The sequence below is a fragment of the Mustela lutreola genome, chromosome 6 (genome assembly GCF_030435805.1).
Source record: "Mustela lutreola isolate mMusLut2 chromosome 6, mMusLut2.pri, whole genome shotgun sequence".
Taxonomy (NCBI): domain Eukaryota; kingdom Metazoa; phylum Chordata; class Mammalia; order Carnivora; family Mustelidae; genus Mustela; species Mustela lutreola.
Window position 1 is genome coordinate 34,039,697 of NC_081295.1, and position 19,982 is coordinate 34,059,678.

At 42.2% G+C, this 19,982-nt stretch overlaps 1 protein-coding gene across 5 annotated transcripts in view; it reads right to left on the reverse strand.

Moving 5' to 3' along the window:
- KLHL32 (kelch like family member 32) overlaps window positions 1-13,659 on the reverse strand; it is a 248,709-nt gene extending 235,050 nt beyond the window's left edge. For all 5 annotated transcript variants that reach the window (XM_059177034.1, XM_059177032.1, XM_059177031.1 and 2 more), the window contains exon 1: window positions 13,519-13,659. The gene's annotated coding sequence lies outside the window, so the exon portion shown is untranslated. The remainder of the gene's footprint in view (window positions 1-13,518) is intronic.
- Between the last annotated feature and the right edge of the window lie 6,323 nt (window positions 13,660-19,982).

Consider the following 19,982-nt stretch of genomic DNA (forward strand, 5'->3'; position numbering starts at 1 on the left):
ACACGAACACGTGGCTCCTTTAGCCCACACAGGTTGAGCACTGTGCTAAGCTAGAGATGAGTATTCAAACATTTAGAAAGACACTGCGCCTGGGTGGCTCAGTGGGTTAAGCCGCTGCCTTCGGCTCAGGTCATGATCTCGGGGTCCTGGGGTCGAGTCCCGCATCGGGCTCTCTGCTCATCAGGGAGCCTGCTTCCCCTCTCTCTCTCTGTCTGCCTCTCCATAAAAAAAAAAAAAAAAAAAAAAAGCCTCTGCCTTCAGCTCAGGTCATGATCCCAGGGTCCTGGGATTGAATCCATTGAATCCCACATCGGGCTCCTTGCTTGGCAGGGAGCCTTCCTCTCCCTCTGCCTGCTGTTCCCTCTGCTTGTGCTCTCTCTCTCTCTCTCTGACAAATAAATAAAATCTTAAAAAAATAAAAAATAAAAATAGTGGTGCCTGGGTGTCTCAGTGCGTTAAAGCCTCTGCCTTCGGCTCAGGTCATGATCTCAGGTCCTGGGATTGAGCCCCGTATCTGGCTCCCTGCTGAGTATCTGGCTCCCTGCTGAGCAGAGAGCCTGCTTCCCTTCCTCTCTGTCTGCCTCTATGCCTACCTGTGATCTCTGTCAAATAAATAAATAAAATCTTTAAAAAAATTTTTTAAAAATAAAAATTAAAATAAAATCCTGACTCTTGGTTTTCCTTGTATCCTGAGGACTGCTGAATAGCTTATCCTCTTATAACTTCTTAATTATATTTCTTTTTTTAATTTTTTTTTCATTTTTTAAAACTTTAATTTAAATTTTTCAGTGTTCCAAGATTCACTGTTTATGCACCACACTCAGTGCTCCATGTAATTATATTTTTAATGACATTAGACTTAACCTTGCCTGGAAAGGTTCTGCTGCTGGTCTAAGCGAACCAATAAAAGTACAGTGATGCCGAATGACAGTCACTCATCCCTGAGCGAGTCTTCCTAAAGGTACCAGTTGAGCCAGAAAAAGGCCCCATCAATGGATGTTGGGATATATGAACGAAATCCACCTCCTACAAAAATATCAGTGTTAGAGCAAAATTCATGAAGAATTTCAAAGGAGTGCCAGATCAAGGTCGATCCTTCCTGTGACTAGTTTCTCCTTAGGAGAAACCTACTATAAAGATATGAAGGTAGGGGGCGCCTGGGTGGCTCAGTCGGTTAAGCAGCTGCCTTCGGCTCAGGTCATGATCCCAGTGTCATGGATCTAGCCCTGCATCAGGCTCTCTGCTGAGTGGAGAGGCTGCTTCGCCCTCTCCCTCTGCCTGCCACTCTGCCTACTTGTGATCTCTATCTCTCTGCTGAAAAAATAATAAAAATCTTAAAAAAAAAAATGAAGGTAGGAAAGGTTGAATTCCCAAATAGAGATTTAAATAATACCAACTCTCATTTCATGATGTGCAATGCAGATTTTTCCTTCTTCCACTTCTAAATTTAAGTGTGTGTGTTTGGTTCTCTCCATTTATTCTGCACATTTGGCCACCAGACTTCTCTATGTGATCATTATCATTAATACGTGAGTTAGAAATACAAATTAGACTCAGCAGCTGTGCCCAGGGCCATTACTTCCTATAATTTGGCACAGATGGCCAAAAAGATGATTTTGGCAGAAGGACCAAGTGCTAACCACCTAATGAGGCTGCAGCCTCAAAACTAACAGACAGTAGATGCGACTGTACGGTTATTTCTCCCCCGTCCTCTCTCTTTCACTCCCTGTCATTCTCTCTCTCTTTCTCCTTTATTCTCCTCTCATTCTCTCTCCCTCCAGTCCTGGACATAAAAGGCAGAAAAGTACACCTTCTTTTTTTGGTAAAGTTCTAAACACAGCATTTTACCTGATTTTTTTTTTTTAAAGATCTTATTTATTTATTTGACAGAGAGATCACAAGCAGGCAGAGAAGCAAGCAGAGACAGAGAGAGGGGGAAGCAGGCTCCAGCCTGATGCAGGGCTCAATCCCAGGACCCTGAGATCATGACCTGAGCCGAAGGCAGAGGCTTTAACCCACTGAGCCACCCAGGCGCCCCTGATTTTTTTTTTTTTTTTTTTTTAGGATCTTATTTATTTATTTGACAGACAGAGATCACAAGGAGGCAGAGAGGCAGGCAGAGAGAGAGGAGGAAGCATGCTCTCTGCTGAGCAGAGAGCCTGACACAGGGCTCAATCCCAGGACCCTGAAATCATGACCTGAGCCGAAGGCAGAGGCTTTAACCCACAAGCCACCCAGGTGCCCCTGATTTTTTTTTTTTTTTTAAGATTTTATTTATTCATCTGACAGAGGGAGAGAGAAAGAGAGCATAAGCAGGGGGAGCAGCAGGCAGAGGGAGAGGGAGAAGCAGACTCCCTGCTGAGCAGGGAGCCCAATGCGGGACTCGATCTCAGAACCCTGGAATGATGACCTGAGTCAAAGACAGATGCTTAATCAACAAGGCCACCCAGACACCCCTTTACCTGATTTTCTATGGAGGAAAAAGTAACTCAATACAACAATTCCAGTTCTGAAATGGTCATTCTTAAGGTCAAAAGACCTTTTTCTTCAACTCAAAAATATGCCCAAATATAAAAACTCTCCTGTAAACAAAACAAAAACCTTCCCGCAATAGGGATTAAGTTGGTTTGTCCCCAATTCAGTGTAAGAGAAACCACCACAAAATCATGAGGATGATTACATTACCAGGGACAAATAAATACATGGTATCTGCCCTTCACTCATACACACACACACACACACACACACACACACCTGAAAATGAATTCTCTTAATGTTATAATTAGGCAGCATTCTCACCATGCGTAACTCTGATCATTTGCATAGCTGCCTAAAATTCTTTTATAATTTCACAAGCCATCTAATGGCAAGGTTGCTTTATTTCCTTATCTATATATGGATGCTTAATGGTTTATGTATCTTTCCAAAATGCCTGCTAACTCAAATGCTTTGATGTTTTAAGTAGATGATCATTAAGAAGGTCACAAAATTCCCCTCAGACATAAAAGATGCACACAAACACACACTCTTTCACCCAGTCTCTTAAGAACAGAATATTATCCTCCAAAGCCTACTAAAAACCTGCACACACTTTCTGGCCCCTCCCAAAAATAAAGTGCATATGATAATTCAAAGCTCCAACTTCTTTTCTCCCAAAATCCTCCCATAAAGATCTTAGACTATGCTGCCGCAGTTCACTACTGACCTGTGAGATCAATGACTCATAAAACTTCATGCACGGCGGAAACCTCATTCTCCATTTGGCTCGTAGAACTCCATGGAATCACCACCAATGGTCTAAATCTAAAAAGGTATAAACTAAAAGCACCTGATTTTATTCTATGCAGAAATGTACATTCTTAAAATCAATCAAACAACTTTGGTGCAGGACATTATAATGAGGACATTTATAAAGACGCTCTCCACAGCCATCCTCCTGATTAGCTGTGCACAAATCTAAGTGGAAAGTCATAACTTCTCCCTTTTAGCAGGGAAGATGTTTTCACACATCATGACTTCTATCAAAACAGGGAACTGATTAGTCAAGAATCTCCTGTGAAGTTTAAATGTGCACTGTGTATCTAGAGAGCTGTGTGACCTCAGAATGGATTGGACTTGCCATTTTTTTGTTGCATGTGAATGACAAGAAAGCTGAGGCCCAGATCCAGATGGCATGGCTGATTCCAGGGAGGTAAGAATAAGAAACAGAAAGTAAGCAGGTCACTGTGCTCCAGACATGCAGCTCCCAAATTAGACCTATCCTGAGAATCAGGCAAAGTTGAATATTCAGCAGCTCAGCACCCATGTAGATTCAAACACAATAAACACCGAGGCTCCGGGAACCTACGTTTTTAAAACAATTCCTGAAATTGTTGAAATTTGAAATTTGGCCTGGCTGCAAACCTCTGGGCTAGACTTATTTGTAGAACAGTGATCATATATAACATTCTAAAGCAAGATCCCAGAATGCATGATTTTCTAAAGCAATGTTCCAGAACAGCCCCTCAAAAGCAGTAACAAAGCCTTTTTAACATAAACAGAGCATCTTAAAAATATATCTTCTTTTGTCCTCGTGATTCTTAATGCTATCCCCAGTTTATACAGAAGGAGACACAGACTTCTGAAACCAAGCCTCCCCAGGCAGAAACTCAAGGAGTCTGACTCTGGCTGCCCTTGCCTCCCAGTTCACGGCATTGTGCCTGACCCAAGCACCACCTTACTCCCCAGAAATACTACCAGTGAGGGATTTCAGTTCTGCTCTGTGAGAACAACCTCAAAAAAGCCTTATCAACTCTGGCACTGCCATCAGGAAGCCTGGAAGCTGGCCAGGGAGGGAACTGCGGCCAGCTTATGAGAAGATCCTCTTTCCTGGTGGAGATACTAGTGGGTGACCTCTCCTGAAATTCCCAATACATACCCTTCCCTGAAGCCAACCGGGAGGCTCCAGGTAAGGAGAGGCACCTGATCCTAAGAAAAGCTCTGGAGTCAGTGAGCCTGAGCTTCCCAAATACCTGGGCTAACAGTGTGCCCGACCCATGAGGTGGTCTCACTTGATACTGTGAAACACGAGGTGCTCTCGCATCTTTTCTTCTTTTAGTCAAAAAGGCAACAGTCTACCCATAACTGCGGACGGAGGGACAGTAAAAGCTCACGCATGAACAAAGAATGATGGCAATAAAATTCTGAAGCCATCATCAGATATGGTTTTTCAAAAAGAGGTCAATATTGGGACGCCTGGGTGGCTCAGTTGGTTAAGCAGCTGCCTTCGGCTCAGGTCATGATCCCAGCATCCTGGGATCGAGTCCCACATCGGGCTCCTTGCTCGGGGAGGAGCCTGCTTCTCCCTCTGCCTCTGCCTGCCATTCTCTGCCTGTGCCTGCTCTCTCCCTCTCTCTCTCTGATAAATAAATAAAATCTTTAAAAAAAAATTATAAAAAAAAAAAGAGGTCAATATAGAGGAAGCAGAAGAACTCTAATAATACAGTGACCAAAAAAGAAAAATTCAGTCATCAAGGCACATAGTTAGAAGGTCTGGGAATTTTATACCACATAAGGTCCTTTACAGAGAGGTAAAGCATATTCTCAATTTCACAGATAATATGCAGGGCTGTTGGTAACACACAGTTAAACCATGTAACTAACGCTTCCTGTCCCAGCTCTATGCTCAACAAACCGTTAGCCCCAGGAGAGAATGTGCTGGCCAAAGACTTTTCACCCACGTCTGCAAACCTGGTGACAGTTACATCCATCACATATATTAACATTCTGTCTTAAAGCAATACAATGTGACAATGATAAATTAACTGTGGACTTTTGGTGAGTAACACGGAGAGAACACCATGAAACACAGAAATCAAAAATGGACAACTTTGTAAAAGATTACAAGATCAGAGAAGGGAAATTTGTCATAAAACCCTACAGATGACACTTAAGATTCACAAATTAGGATTTCAGTAAAAAACCTAATTAAATGCTGTGTAGAAAGGCCTAAGGGCTGTGCATGGGTTTCTCAAATGACATTTGATCAATTAGGAAGCCCTATCTACAGATGATATTAAATACCTTCAAGAAATGATAAATAGCTTTGACCCAAAGCTAAAGAAGATAAGCTGGTCCCAAATTAAATCAGATTGTAGGTAATTAATGTTTTCACAGAAGAAAGAACCAAAACTTTTGTTCCATATTTCCCTAGGCTTTAAATGCTCAGAAAACCAATCAACCATATCAGCTCCTGGACATCAGTCTGGGAAAGAGTAGTGAATCTGTGAAGCAGGAGGGTTCCTGGATTCTATCCCCACAAGTGCCTATCACAGTGACAGCGTTAAAAAATGTCTCCTTTCAGGGAATGTCAAACAGCGTAGATGAGGAAGCAAGTCACAAAGAGACTCTACCAAAATAAATCTCTTTCATTCAGATATCTACCTCAATGCTGAACCTAAATTTCCAAAACCATAACCACAGCTATCACTCGGGGGGGTGGTTGATAATATCTTCATGTTTGAAGTTGACATTTTTTTTTCTTCGTAATATGATTTTGTAACTTTGCTGCCACTGGGGCCACGTTGGCTACTGTATTTCTCATGGTAGAATCCACACTTTCCTGTAATTAATACCCCACTACACATCAGACCTTTTTTGAATTGATTTTTCATATGTTCTCTCTTCTGGATGCATAGAGATAAAAGAAACAAGGAAAGGATATTCTATCTTCGACAAATGATCACAAATTTAGCATTAACAATTCCCTAAGCCTTTTTTTTTTTAATTTAAGTATAGGAACTAATATTACTCACCAATTACTAAAAATACATCTGAATTATTCAACTGCAACACATTTAAAGAAACACAACACATGCAGAGCACATGCGGCACAAAAAATAGTCTTTTCTGGAAAGAGTTGTTTTGTGATTGATTATACGATTTAAAAACAAAATTTAGCTTGGTGTAAGGACTTGTAAAATTTACCGTCCGTGTTACCTTCCTTTAATTACAGATTTTATTTGTCATCCCTACTACAAAAGTCACCAGTGCAGTGGACAGCTCCCACCACTCCCTGGATTGCCCCAAGTCTACAAGCTACAGGAGGGTGACCTTGAAAAAACTGAAGACACACTGACTTCACCTGGACTCCTAGGTAGTCAGAGAACTAGATGATAACAAGAAAGTAGAAAAATGACTCTACCACTTGTGAGGATGAATTGTTGCTTGGTGGAGGTGGGGGAAGGGCAGGGGTGGTACAAAGAACAAAGGGGAAAAAAAAAAAACAGACTTAACTGGAAAGTATTCTCTTCAGGATGCCTTTAATCCTATCTGACTTGAAAGTGAATTTGAGGAGTTTGTTCTTTAAGCCTGGTGAGTTCTTGACCTTTTCATAAAATTTACATAATTTTCCATGAAGGGAAACACCTCATTGTCCAGAAAAATGTAGGCAACTAGAGCGTGACCTCACAGAAAGGCTAGGAGGTCTGTACCGACCAGGTACAGGGTACTGCTATTATTAATTCCATAGGGGACACAAGGGGTGTCTCTAAGCTTTTTACAGATGGGCACCCCTGAGGAGAGCCCTCCAGAGCCCTCCTGAGCTGCCTAGGCAGGAGGAAATGGACCCTCCCCACTTTATCCTATAACCAGGCTGGGCCTCAAGGGCCCATAGAAAAGAGGGGGAGGTAGCGTGCTAGGGCAGAAAGACACCAAGATGCACATCCCTGACGGCCCACGCAAGCAGCCCACCACTCACTCAAAACTCCATTATACTAAGAGGCTAGCTCCTCTCTAAGGCTGGCAGACCAGATTAAGACATTTTATATGGTATGAAATTTAAGTGTATCCTACCCTCATGCTGAGGAAGGCAAGGGTAGGGCCATAAGGAGAGGCAAAGGGAAAGAATTAACTTCAACTTTCATTATGCCTCGGGCATTGTGCTACACGTTCCTTAGACATTATTTATTTAATCTCAGGATAGCCCTATAATCTAGGTAATAGAATTCCCATTTTAGAGATGAGGATAACAGAGCCTGGAAGGGGCAGATTTAGTGTCAAATCCAGGCCCCAAGGCTCATGTTCTACAGGCTGTGCCATGTTTCCTTGCACATACAATCGGAGAACTAAAACTCATAAATAATAAGGCTTCTAAGTAATGATTTAAAATGAGGTATCAGAACTTATGTCATGCAAAATTGCAAAATGCCTCCTCCACTGCTCTTGGCTTCTGTTCCATTAGCATCGAACATGTTCCCACTGAAGCAATCAACCAGAATGGGACTACTTATTCGATCAATATCCTGTATGCCAAACCGGTTGTGGGGGGCGGGGGAGCCCTGTTTCTAAGTAGCTGGAACTGGTTCATCTGGCAGGAAATAAGGAATATATTATGCCTCAAATAAACATGTAGGAGAAAGTCAAGAGTCTATGAAAACTGCCAAAGATTTTCCTTCTTCATTTAAAAAATCATTTTATCAGGTCGGTAATTTCAACCTTGCAGAACTAATTTAGACAAATTTACAGCTTTCTGTGTTTTTGCTGAATGCAGAACTAATCTGACTCCAAGTCAAGTGTGCAAAACCATTTTTATATATAGTTCTTTTTAAATCCAAAGCTTACAATGCCGTATGTCTAAATCAAATTAAATGCAATGCATTAATATATCACAGTGTGCATATGAAACAAGGCAAGAACAAAAAAAAATATATGAAGTTAAGTTCAGTGCTTCCTCAGCTTAGGAAAGATTTCAGCGAGAAGGGAATGGGAATGAATATCCCGCTTAAATACAACAGGAACAGGAAAGGTGAACAAAATAAATCCCATCTATTAAGTCCCAATAAGAAGGAAAGTAAGATGTTCTTGGATAAATTCTCAAGTTTTACTCTCCACACTGAAAGAAATTCTGAAAAAATATGTACCGGTATATTAGGACAAAGAAAGGCGAATAAGCTATTAACTACCTAGCACAGAGACTATCTCCGCTGGCCTATTGTCACTGTCACCAAAAAGCTAGGTAAGAAAAACATCATTTGTTCAGAATATTTTCCATTACTTGCCACATATATCCATGAAAAGCAAATCATCATACGGGCATGTATCGCACTTTGATGGGAGTTAAAATCTTCCCAACTTTAAAGCAAACTCCTCTCACGCCAAATACCTTCAGTGCTAGACTCTAGCGAGCTATGACATGTATCTAACTCATTTCATCCCGTTACCTTGTGCCCACCATTCTAACAGGTAGCTCTCCCAGCCACTCGCTACAGGTCTAGTACGGGGGTACCTGGGGGGCACCTTGGTGGCTTAGTCGGATAAGCGTCTGCCTTAGGTCATGATCCGGTGTCCTGGCATTGAGCCTCACATCACGGCGGGCTCCCTGCTCATAGGGGAGTCTGCATGTCCCTCTCCCTCTGCTCCTAGCTTGTGCTCTCTTGCTCTCTCTCTGTCAAGTAAATAAACTCTTTAAAAAAAAAAAAAAAAATCTGACCACTGCTTGGTTGTCACATTTTTTTCATATCTCAATTCAGGTAACAAAAATATTGACCCAAACAAGTTCAAGAGCAGAGTATGTTTATTGGTCACTCTGAGTTTGAGTATATATTTTCAAATAGCTAAAAAGCAGCTTACATTTCTCCTCACTTGTCCCACACATGAGACTTCATCAAAGGTATATCCAACATCAAAATCTGCATCTGCTAGAGCCTCCCTGACCTCTAGGTCTACGGCCTAGGAAAGGTCAACACTAATATGTTCTTCTCGCCTAATTTACACAATCTCCTGCCCATTCTTGAAAATTCAGAAATTTGTCCACTCCAAGTCAATTAATGTAAAATATCTATGTACACTTTCTTTCCACAGAAAAGTGGTATCATGAGAGGAAATCATGTGTCAGATGTTGGATGTTAAGAATACAGACATATCATGGGGCACCTGGGTGGCTGAATGGGTTAAAGCCTCTGCCTTTGGCTCAGGTTATGATCCCAGGGTCCTGGGATCCAGCCCTGCATTGGGCTCTCTGCTCAGCGGGGAGCCTGCCTCCTCCTCTCTCTCTGCCTCCCTCTCTGCCTATTTGTGATCTCTATCTGTCAAATAAATTAATTAATTTAAAAAAAGAGTACAGACATATCATAATAGTTAATGGATATTTGCTGTATACCACACTGTGTAGAGAGAACATAATACTTTGTTCGTCCTTTGTCCTTATGTCAGTCTTTCAGAAGAATCAGTTGATCTTCAGATTCTCCTTTATGTCTACAACTCCCCTCTGAGTCTCCTTCACCACCACATCCTGCTCTACTCCCTGCCACACACCCCTACTTCCGAGTTCTTGATGCACTCCATCTTGGAGACCATGTTTCTTATCACAGCTTGCGTCACCCATTCAGCAACAAGGATGAGCTCATCCGTATCAGACATCACAAGCATGATCCTTTCAATTCACATTGCCAGCTGACCGTCTCAAGAGCCTGCTCTCTTCCCATAGCTGAAGGGATCTTCATTTACTAGAATCAAACCTTGCCATCAGGGTCCAGCACTAATCCTTCTCCTACACAGGAATAATCTGATCTCCTTAATGAGCACACTTTTTAATTTTTTCCTATAATGGTGTTTCTATGGCATCTGGTGTCTCTATTACAGCATTTAACACACAACTGCCTCAAAATCACAATTATGTACTTGTCTATAATGTCCACTTGTCTATAATGTCGGCAGAGAAGGAGAGGTGGGAAGTGAGGAGAGCTCACTTCTGCTCTCCTCCTCTCACTTCTGCTGAGGTTTGAAGTTGTCTTTCATGGGTCTGGTTTAACGTCACATAGTCTCAGATTCTCTATCTATACATCAGAAATAAGATCCCTACCTGCTCTATAGGGATTTTAGGAAGACAATATAGAAAGTAGTTTTCCATATAGGGAAAGCATAGAAGGGGCTGGAAACATGGAAGCTGCCAAGAGCAGTATGTGTGTTTGCTCTGAATCCTTGAGGGCAGAGCTCTTATCTCTATAGCAAAAGCCAGGACTTTGTCACATTAACTAACATCTGCAGAGTGTTTTCCTGGAGATGCAACATACTTCCATGAACTGAAAACTGAAATGCATTTCTTTACTATTAAAGCATCCTTCTAGAGGGGAATTTTAAAATAAGAGAACTATTAGAAGCCACTGTGCAAATCCTGGCTTCTTTTGTTTTTTAAACTACACCTTTTTGGATCCACAAAAGAAATGACCTAAATAAAATAACTCCTTTCTGACCCCACCAGGTCTTCCTCAGTGAAGCCCACTGACATCTCTGTAGTGTTAGTAGAAACATGAGAAAGTGGCAGCTTCTTACAAGGTGTATGCTTCATTACAAGATGCTGTTATTGAAGGAGGAAACAGCATTTTCTAGGTCGGGGTCCTAGAAATGAATATCCTTTGGCATTCCCCTTCATGTTTTTGTACCTTTGGAATAATCTTAATGAGAAGTTTTTATTGGAAGGCTCAGGATGCTCCTTTTTCTGACTTTTTATTCTACCTCTTCCTACCATGTCACGTACATAATCTATTTTTTATATCACTTATAGTATATGCCCAGAAAAAAAAATTAAGTCAGGAACACAAGAACTTTCAAGTCATAAAGGCTTTTGTCTCACTAGACTAAAAAATTCTTTTGGGATACTTCGTGGTTCTTTATTTTATCTGAGGTATAAGAGAGAGGCCTAGGAACCCTAAAAAACAAACTTGGACCCGTTTATTGAAGAAGGGATAGGCACATTTTTAACTTTAAAAAAAAATTTTTTTTCTTTTAAGATTATTTATTTATTTATTTGACAGACAGAGATCACAAGTAGACAGAGAGGCAGGCAGAGAGACAGGAGGAAGCAGGATCCCTGCTGATCAGAGAGCCCAATGCGGGACTCCATCCCAGGACCCTGGGATAATGACCTGAGCTAAAAGCAGAGGCCTTAACCCACCGAGTCACCCACGTGCCCCTGGCACATTTTTTAGATTTTAATATCAAAACCAGGGAACTCCTAATCACTCATATAATGATGGATATATTTGATGGATGTAAGAGAAAAGTAGTTATGAACTGAAAGAGAACACAGTAACTATGGATTGCAGCTGGCAGGCCACAGGCCTTATGTGGCCCAAAAACACTTTTAATGTGGTCCTTATAGTTTATAAAATTAAGGGCATGTCACATAAAAATATGTAAGCTTCTGTTTCCCTTGAAAAACTGGAATGTTTTAGAGCCGGGATGACAATGACCAGCTACAGTGGAGTTGGAACTGCCCTTTTTATAGTGGGTTTGTATGTTCCAAAGGCCACGGTCCACAACCTCTCTCCCACATGGCCCCTACTGGGCCTGCTGCACTCTTTTATCTTACCTGTGCATTGGAAAGACAGACATAGGAATTTTTTAAAGGCAAAGAACTTCAAAGTGGGCTTCCCCATCCACTAGCTCTGTGACTTTCCACAAGCTCTGAGTCTTGGGTCCCTCAGCTTTAAACTGAAGGTAATTCCTTAACCTCACAAGTTGTTCTGGGAATAAGAAAGGAAGCATAGGAAAAGTACTCTGTAAATTATAATATAAAATATTTGTCATCTTTATTCATTTCTCAGTCCCTGTCAGTTGCATAAATGCCCCCTACCTGCCTCAGTTATTACTAGTTTCCTTGCCTTTCATATTACTACACTCTGTATGACAGAGTTTAAAATCTAAATGAAAAAAAAATTTGATATATTTCCTTGCGTCATTTAATGAGAGGTAAAAAGATGAACAAATATCAAAGGAAAACAAAATGAACTGTTGAATGTCAGTGGATCTTTACTAGGTCATTTCTGTTCCCAATGAAGGTATGAAATTAGGGCAAAGTGTAATTATTGGATTGCTGATCCCTTCAAGCACTGTTTTAAATTCATCCACCAGGCACCTGAGTCCTCAAAGTAATATTGACAGCCCAGTCATTAGAGGTACCTGTGAGATAATGAATAATGACCTCCTCCTTGGGCCTCACCCATGCTCCAGTAAAGGATCCAATCCAACAAAAACAAACGAACAAAAACCCAAAAGGACCTATAAAGAATTCTCTGTGCCTCCTTCCTCTCAACATTTCAATATAAGCTCCAAAACCTTAGAATGTGGAATAATAAACCCTGGCACAAATTCTACATCTGTATCTATCAACATGTAAATGTATATGTGAAAAAAAAAACAAAACAGTAAGGGACCTGAAAAAAAAAAAATCTTCTTAGAAATGCGCAGAGGGACAGAAAACTGCAGTTAAATGATGCAGTAGACATAGAAATATTAGCAAAGATTTTTGTCCTGAGCGCTATCTCCTTACATTAGGAATTCACTGATGTACTCCTGTCCGGTCAATTTACAACAGATATCCTTCTGTGGGGAACCACAATTAATTCCTCTTTAACTTTTAACGTTAAAATCATCACGCTTGAGTGAACTGCAAGATATAATGTAGACCTAGAGGGGGAAAGGGATTTTCATTGGACACATTTTTCTTTATAAGATCACCAAAATGGGAGTAATTTATGATTCAAGACGCAATCCGTTGAAAAATTCATCTGACGAATCCGTTTTAAAGCATACCATCCAGTGCATTGCCGCTTTCCTTGAAGTTGAATGAAACCATGCCCAGAATACGTATTAACGATTGCCAAATTACCATATGGCCCTCATTGTGTATTTTATTTTAAAAAATCAAAATAAATAACAGCTTCATTTTAAAAAGGTGGTTATTTCAATAAATGTCCCAAGGCCGAGGTTTAAGCAAGTCTCCTTGGCAACCAAGATGCACAGTACATCCCGGGCTGGGGGAAGGGGAGAAGGCGGGGGAGCAACTCCAGGGCTGGTAGAATAAGTAACGGGAGTAGTAACTGCTCCCGCTAGACGACGCTGGTCGAGCTACACCGGCGGCAAACCCCCGAAATTTCAACTCGGGTCTCGCCCCCAGCGGCGCACCAGCAGCCTCCCACCCCCTCCCTCTGGTCCCGCAGGCACCTACCCCGAAGGGGTTACAAGGAGAGACTGGCTTACCCGATGGGGTGAGCGGTCCGCTGGGTTATGTATGTACCCCAGGAGGCAGTGCAGGCACCGGGCGCTCCCTGATGCACAGCGGCTCTGCTTCTCCCCACGATGCTGAGGTTAAGAGAAACCGCAGTAGCTTCGCACTGTCGGTTTGGGGATGCAGTTGCGAAGACCAGATCGCTAGCGTGTCTGTGTGTCTGTGTGTGTCTGTGCGCATTTGTCAGTGAGCGTGTGCGTCCGTGTGTGTGTGTGCCTGCGCGCTCCCCGACTCTCCCGCGGGGAAACAGTGTTTGCTAGTAAATAGAAAGCTGCAGCCAGCACAGCAGGTGGCGCGTCCTCAATCACTCAGCCCCAGGCGGCCACGGCTGCCAGGAGACGCACCTTGGCGGACCCCGGGGCGGGCTCACCCCGCGAAGCGACTCCGCCCCCTCCCGCCTCCGGCGAGCCTGCGCGCACGCCCGCCCCTCCCCCTCCGTCGGCGAGCCCGCGCGCACGCTCCCCTCCCCCTGCACCAGCCACCGGGGAGGCGCGCACGCCGCGCTTTCCACCTCCCACCCTCTCCGCCCCGCTCCCGACGGCGAGCCAGCGCGCGCGCTCGCTCTCCCCGGAAGTCCCCCTCCTCCGCGCAGCCCCCCCTCTCCGCCCGTGCTCTTTGGCACCTTCGCTGTGGGGCTGCTGGGTCCTAAGCACAGCGTGCTTCCTGAGCTGTGTCCCCACCTGCGACGGGCGAGACCCAGGAACCCAACTTCCCTGCCCCTAGGCTCTCTTCATAGCGCTAGGGAGCAACCTGTGGGAACAGGCGGTTTGACCACGAGCACTGTCCCTCTCCTTCCGTGACCCTGACCCTACTGACTTGTCAAGTTCACATCGCCCCCTTCCTAGCCGTCCCTTTCCGTCTTCATGGTAGTACTGAGTGTGATTTCACAGTAACTTTGAGGTTGGACGGAAGCCCTGAACCTGTCATGAGGAGGGGTATTGGTTACAGGTAATTCAGCGTTAATACTACAAACAGACCACAGCCCAGAACACCTCTGCTGAATTTCCCACTCTTGTGCCAGATGGGGGTCATCGATGTCATTCCCGTGTAAAACATGCTTACAACATACACTGGAGCAAAGGGGATAATTTTAACAGGTAAAAAATATTCCATATTCCACTTTTGCTTTGGAAATCTTGGTCCGATGTAGAGTTAAGCCATCGGGTCAAAGAAGAATGAAATTCTAAATTGGGGTAAACTGTATTTTGTAGAAGTTCAGGTTTTAAACTACTACAAAGATGGAATTTCGCAGAACGTTTAAGTCTGGTCTCTTGAAAGTTTGTGTTCTTCTACACTTGAGCTAGGAACAGTGCCTTGATCTACTTCGAGAGGTCCTTAATATTTTTTTTAGTCTCAAGTCAGTGGTTCAGTTTTTTTCACTTTCAGACCCACAGGTTTTGTGGGACTGTTTGCTCCCCCCATTCCTTGGGGCCTGTCTGGATTCCAGTCCTTCATTCCAATGGTTTTGATATTTGACTTTAGGACACTGGGGACCTAGTTAGCTAGCAGTCCTGGAAGAATGACAGCTGACTGAGAACATTAGTTGCAGTACTATTCTCTAGAATTTTCCTTATGCAATTTGATATTTTTCACTGGGTGTTTTATACCAGAAGCTCAAATGGGAAAGTATGCTTAAACCCGTAATACTATATCATTGCTGTCAATAAATAAACACTTAAGATTCATAAAATATTGGTCACTAAAGTGAATGCATTTAAAATTCCAAACCCATCTATATTGATTTGGTCATCTATTTGTTTAGAATAAACAAAAGGTACTTACTAAAAATAGTTAAGTTGAAAGAACAAAGAATTTAATTGTATTTACAAAGGAAAAAAAAGTCTGTATGCCACCAACTTAGCATGTGTGTGGCTATGGTAAAGTCTCTTACTGTCCAGGCTGGGTCTGTCTTGTTCATCCTAGGTAGTCCTGCCTGCTAGCACAAAGCCTGTCACATTTTGGGGGGTTCAATAAATATTGCTGGCTAACACATAGATATTGAGGAATCAAATAAGCAAATATGTGTTAAATGTATAGTAAAATATCTAGTTCAGAGAGGGCATTTTCCTCCCCTAAGGGCCTCTGTAAGTTTGGTTTAAAGTATAGATTTTTTTAATTAAAAAAAAAAAACTTTTATTTCTCTAAATTAAGGGACTCCATAATTTGTTAGACAACCGTCATAACCCAACACAAATGTATATTCTGGTAGACTCTGTTACTAGAAGAGCAAGTAGATTTGAGGACTATTTCTCTGCTGATACCATTACATATGGTCTTTTTCCTTAGGGAGAAAATAGCTTAAAACAATGTTTCCCCAAATCTTTTCTTTGAAATACTAGTCATTTGTTCAACAATTTATTTTGAACTCTTAGAATGTGTTAAGCAGTGTCATTGGTGTAAGGCTTTCAGTTGTCAATAAATAGACATTGTCCCTGTTTTGATGTAATGATATTGTGAGAGATAAGCTAAAGAAAGAAAAATTAAAAGTGTAGATCACTCACTTGGCTGAGCCACTCAGTGGCTCAGTGGGTTAAGCCGCTGCCTTCGGCTCAGGTCATGATCTCAGGGTCCTGGGATGGAGTCCCACATCAGGCTCTCTGCTCAGCAGGGAGCCTGCCTCTCTGCCTACTTGTGATCTCTCTCTGTCAAATAAATAAATAAAATCTTTTTTAAAAATTAAAAAAAATAAAACTATCCTAGAGTTTGGTTGAGTACAAACACTTTTTCTTTTTTTAGCTTCCCCTTTAACACACTTTAGAAAGCATTTTGGAACATGGTGCATTTTTGTAGCTTTCTCTCCCCTTGTCTGTCATCAGCTTGCTCACAAACCAAGATGTGAAAGCCTAGCAAAAATTCAGTGTTATCAAGGTTTTACAAAACCTGTATTTTTAATAGCTCTGTGAAAATCAGAGTAGAAATTGCCTCTACACAGCTCAGATTTCAACCTAAAATTACATCATAAAAGAAAGCATAGCTCCTTCTTCAACTCCAGAACAAACACCTGCTATAGCTGCCTGGTCCCATAGCAAATGAGAAAGTAAGTGTCATGCTTAATGCCACGCTCATGGTTTTCTGTCACAAACCAGTAATGACATTAAGGAGTCACTGAGCCAGATTTCTAATGACCGTACTTCCACAGAGAACAGATCGTTATAAATTAGGCCCATACCGAATTTTATTTGGGGCTGATATTATCCAGTTTTCAAGCAGAAAATATGAAATAACTCTGGCTAACACCTCAATTTATTCAATTACCTATGGGTACATTTTGTAGCTAATTCACGCTATTCTTCAGGAGCCAGGATCACTCAAAACTACTTTTCCATGGGAAAATCTTTTATCATTAACATTTTGATTGTTTATCTCTTTTGCCACACTCTCTGGTGCCAAGCACTGTTGCTGTTTATGTTGTTTTTAGTCTAGTTCAGTCTAAGCAACTAGACACATAATGGATGCTTAGTAAATATTTACTCTGCTGAATAGAAAATAGTCCCTAACCACAAAACAGAATATTTTAATTGTAGTACTAAGCAGGTACAAACAGAATGCAAAAGGATCCTCAGTCATTATTACAGTAAGGTAAGTTTTAAAATAAATTATTATTTTTCATGTATCAGATTGGCAAAGATATAAGAAGATTTAATACCTAGTGTTTGGGAGCATGTAGGTAAATAACTTTCAAGAATGCAACTGAATACAAACATTTTGGATTACAACTTGTCAATATTTTATATATATATATATATATATATATATATATATATATATATATATATTTTTTTTTTTTTTAATGCACATACCTCGGGGCACCTGGGTGGCTCAGTCGGTTAAGCATCTGACTTCAGCTCAGATCATAATCCTAGGGTCCTAGGATCCAAGCCTGTGTAAGGCTCCCTGCTCAGCAGGAAATCTGCTTCTTCCTCTCCCTCTGCCCCTCCTCCTGCTCATGCTCTCTCTCTCTTTCAGAAATTAATAAATAAAATCTTTTTAAAAATGCATATACCTCTCAGCATAGTAATTCCACTTGCAGGAATTTATGTTGAGGTTTTCTTTTTGTTTTAAGATTTTACTTATTTATTTGACAGAGGGAGATAGCACAAGCAGGGGGAGCGGCAGGCAGAGGGAGAGGCAGGCTCCCCACTGAGCAAGGAGCCTGATACAGAACTCGATTCCAAGACCCTGGGATCATGACCTGAGCCGAAGGCAGACACTTAACCAACTAAGCCACCTAGGCGTCCCTATGCTAGGGTTAGTATTGGTTCACAAATTGGCCCTCGTACATGGAAGGCAAGGAGAGACCAAAGAAAAGAGGCCAAGAACTCCAGATTGCTAGGGGGAAGGTTCACTATGCAAAGGAATTACTTACCTAAGAGGCTTGTCTCTGGTGGCCACAAGACAAGGAAACCTCTGCACCTGCCTGCCAGAATCCTAAAAGTTTATATAGAGGCCTTAACGGGGGGGGGGGGGGGGGTGTTCAGTCATGTGTACCATCCAAGACTATGTCCCTACAGTGGCTTCCACTATGGGAAAGGTGGGCTGAATGCACCTTTCAAAGACAGAAGAGGTGGTGAAGAGCCTGTATGTAATTGCCTGGGTCCAGCTCTCAGGTCAACCAGCAGTCACGTCCTCTCCATGATCTCCTCCAATAGTTAGCTCAGAGAAAGTGCCAAAAAGTTATGTGAAAAGGTACTCATGACAATTTAGCAATATCCAAAAGAAAGAGGGAAAGAGGGAAAAAGATGGGGGTCGAGGGTGGGAGAACTAGAGTCCAACATGTGGAGACAAGTCAAACAATTAGGATTTCAAGTGGCCACTAAAAACATTTAGTAGATCTTTACACACTGATGCTAAAGACTTGTCACTTAAAGAGAGGCGGAAAGCAAGTCGAAAATCAATAGAATTATGATCTAGTTTATGTAAAAGTAGAGGAAGAGAGGGAGTGCAGGAAAGTGATGTGTGTGTGATCATGTGTTTTTCCATTTTACTGGCTCTGGAGGAAAGAAAGGGGTGAGTCTCAAGCTGGCCTCATTCAGTAACCCCCTCCACGCAGATCCTGGGACTTCATTGTCACACCACTATCACAGACCCTCTGATCCAGGGGACTCCCACACACCTTCGGCCATGACCACAGGGTCAGGGATGGGCCTCTTTCATGGCCTAGATGAGATCCTCTCTTGCCGGATCCTGGAAGGTGGTGTGACATCAATGGGAAGGAAAACTAGCATACTCTTTGACACAGGTGACAGTTGTATTGGATTCAGCTGAATGAAGCCTGGTGATGGGGAGCCCTCACTGTGGTGGATAATGGTGTCCCTGGATGCCAGCTCAGCTGCCATCTAAGGATTCTCCTTAACCTGGCTGCTTGTCTTGGCTCCAGGGACCATAACCTCTTGTCATGTCTTCACTGTCTTCTTATCATTTTAACTCAAAGAAGCCTCTCCAGGCTCCGCAGTTAGGACGCTTTGTTCCTCCTCATCGTTTTTTTCCCTTATGCTGTTTCTGTTTCCAAGCACGGGAGCCCCTGCTTTCCCTCTGGGACCTACCCATTTGAAACCCATAAAAAACCAACTCTAGCTTGTTGTTTGTTTCCCAAGATATTGTTTCTACTGTCACCCCTTCTTTGAAGGAAGTTTTGTAAAATGCTACTTGGCTGAATGAAAAATAGTCCCAAGGTCTAAGAAATACCAAAAACAGAAATATACCGGTTATATCTAGAAATACCTTAGATGTAATTTTTTTTTTAATTTTATTTTTTCAATGTTCTAAGATTTGTTGTTTATGCACCACACCCAGTGCTCCATGCAATACGTGACCCCCTTAATACCCACCACCAGGTTCACCCATCCCCTCCAACCCCTCCCCTCCAAAACCCTCAGTTTGTTTCTAGGAGTCCACAGTCTCTCATGCTTCATCTCCCCCTCTGATTTTCCCCCAATTCACTTTTCCTTTCCTTCTCCTAATGCCCTCCATATTATTCCTTATTCTCCACAAGTAATTGTGAAACTATATGATAATTGACTTTCTCTGCTTGACTTATTTCACTCAGCATAATCTCCTCCAGTTCTGTCCATGTTGATACAAAAGTTGGGTAGTCATCCTTTCTGACGGCTGAGTAATATTCCATTGTATGTCTGGACCACATCTTCTTTATTCATTCATCCATTGAAGGGCATCTTGGCTCTTACCACAGTTTGGTGATTGTGACCATTGCTGCTATGAACATTAGGATACAGAAGGCCCTTATTTTCACTACATCTGTATCTTTGGGATAAATACCCATTAATGCAATTGCAGGGTCATAGGGTAGCTCTATTTTTAATTTCTTAAGGAAACTCCCCACTGTTTTCCAAAGTGGCTGCACCAACTTGAATTCACGCCAACAGTGTATGAGGGTTCCTCTTTCTCCACATCCTCTCCAACACATGTTTACTGTCTT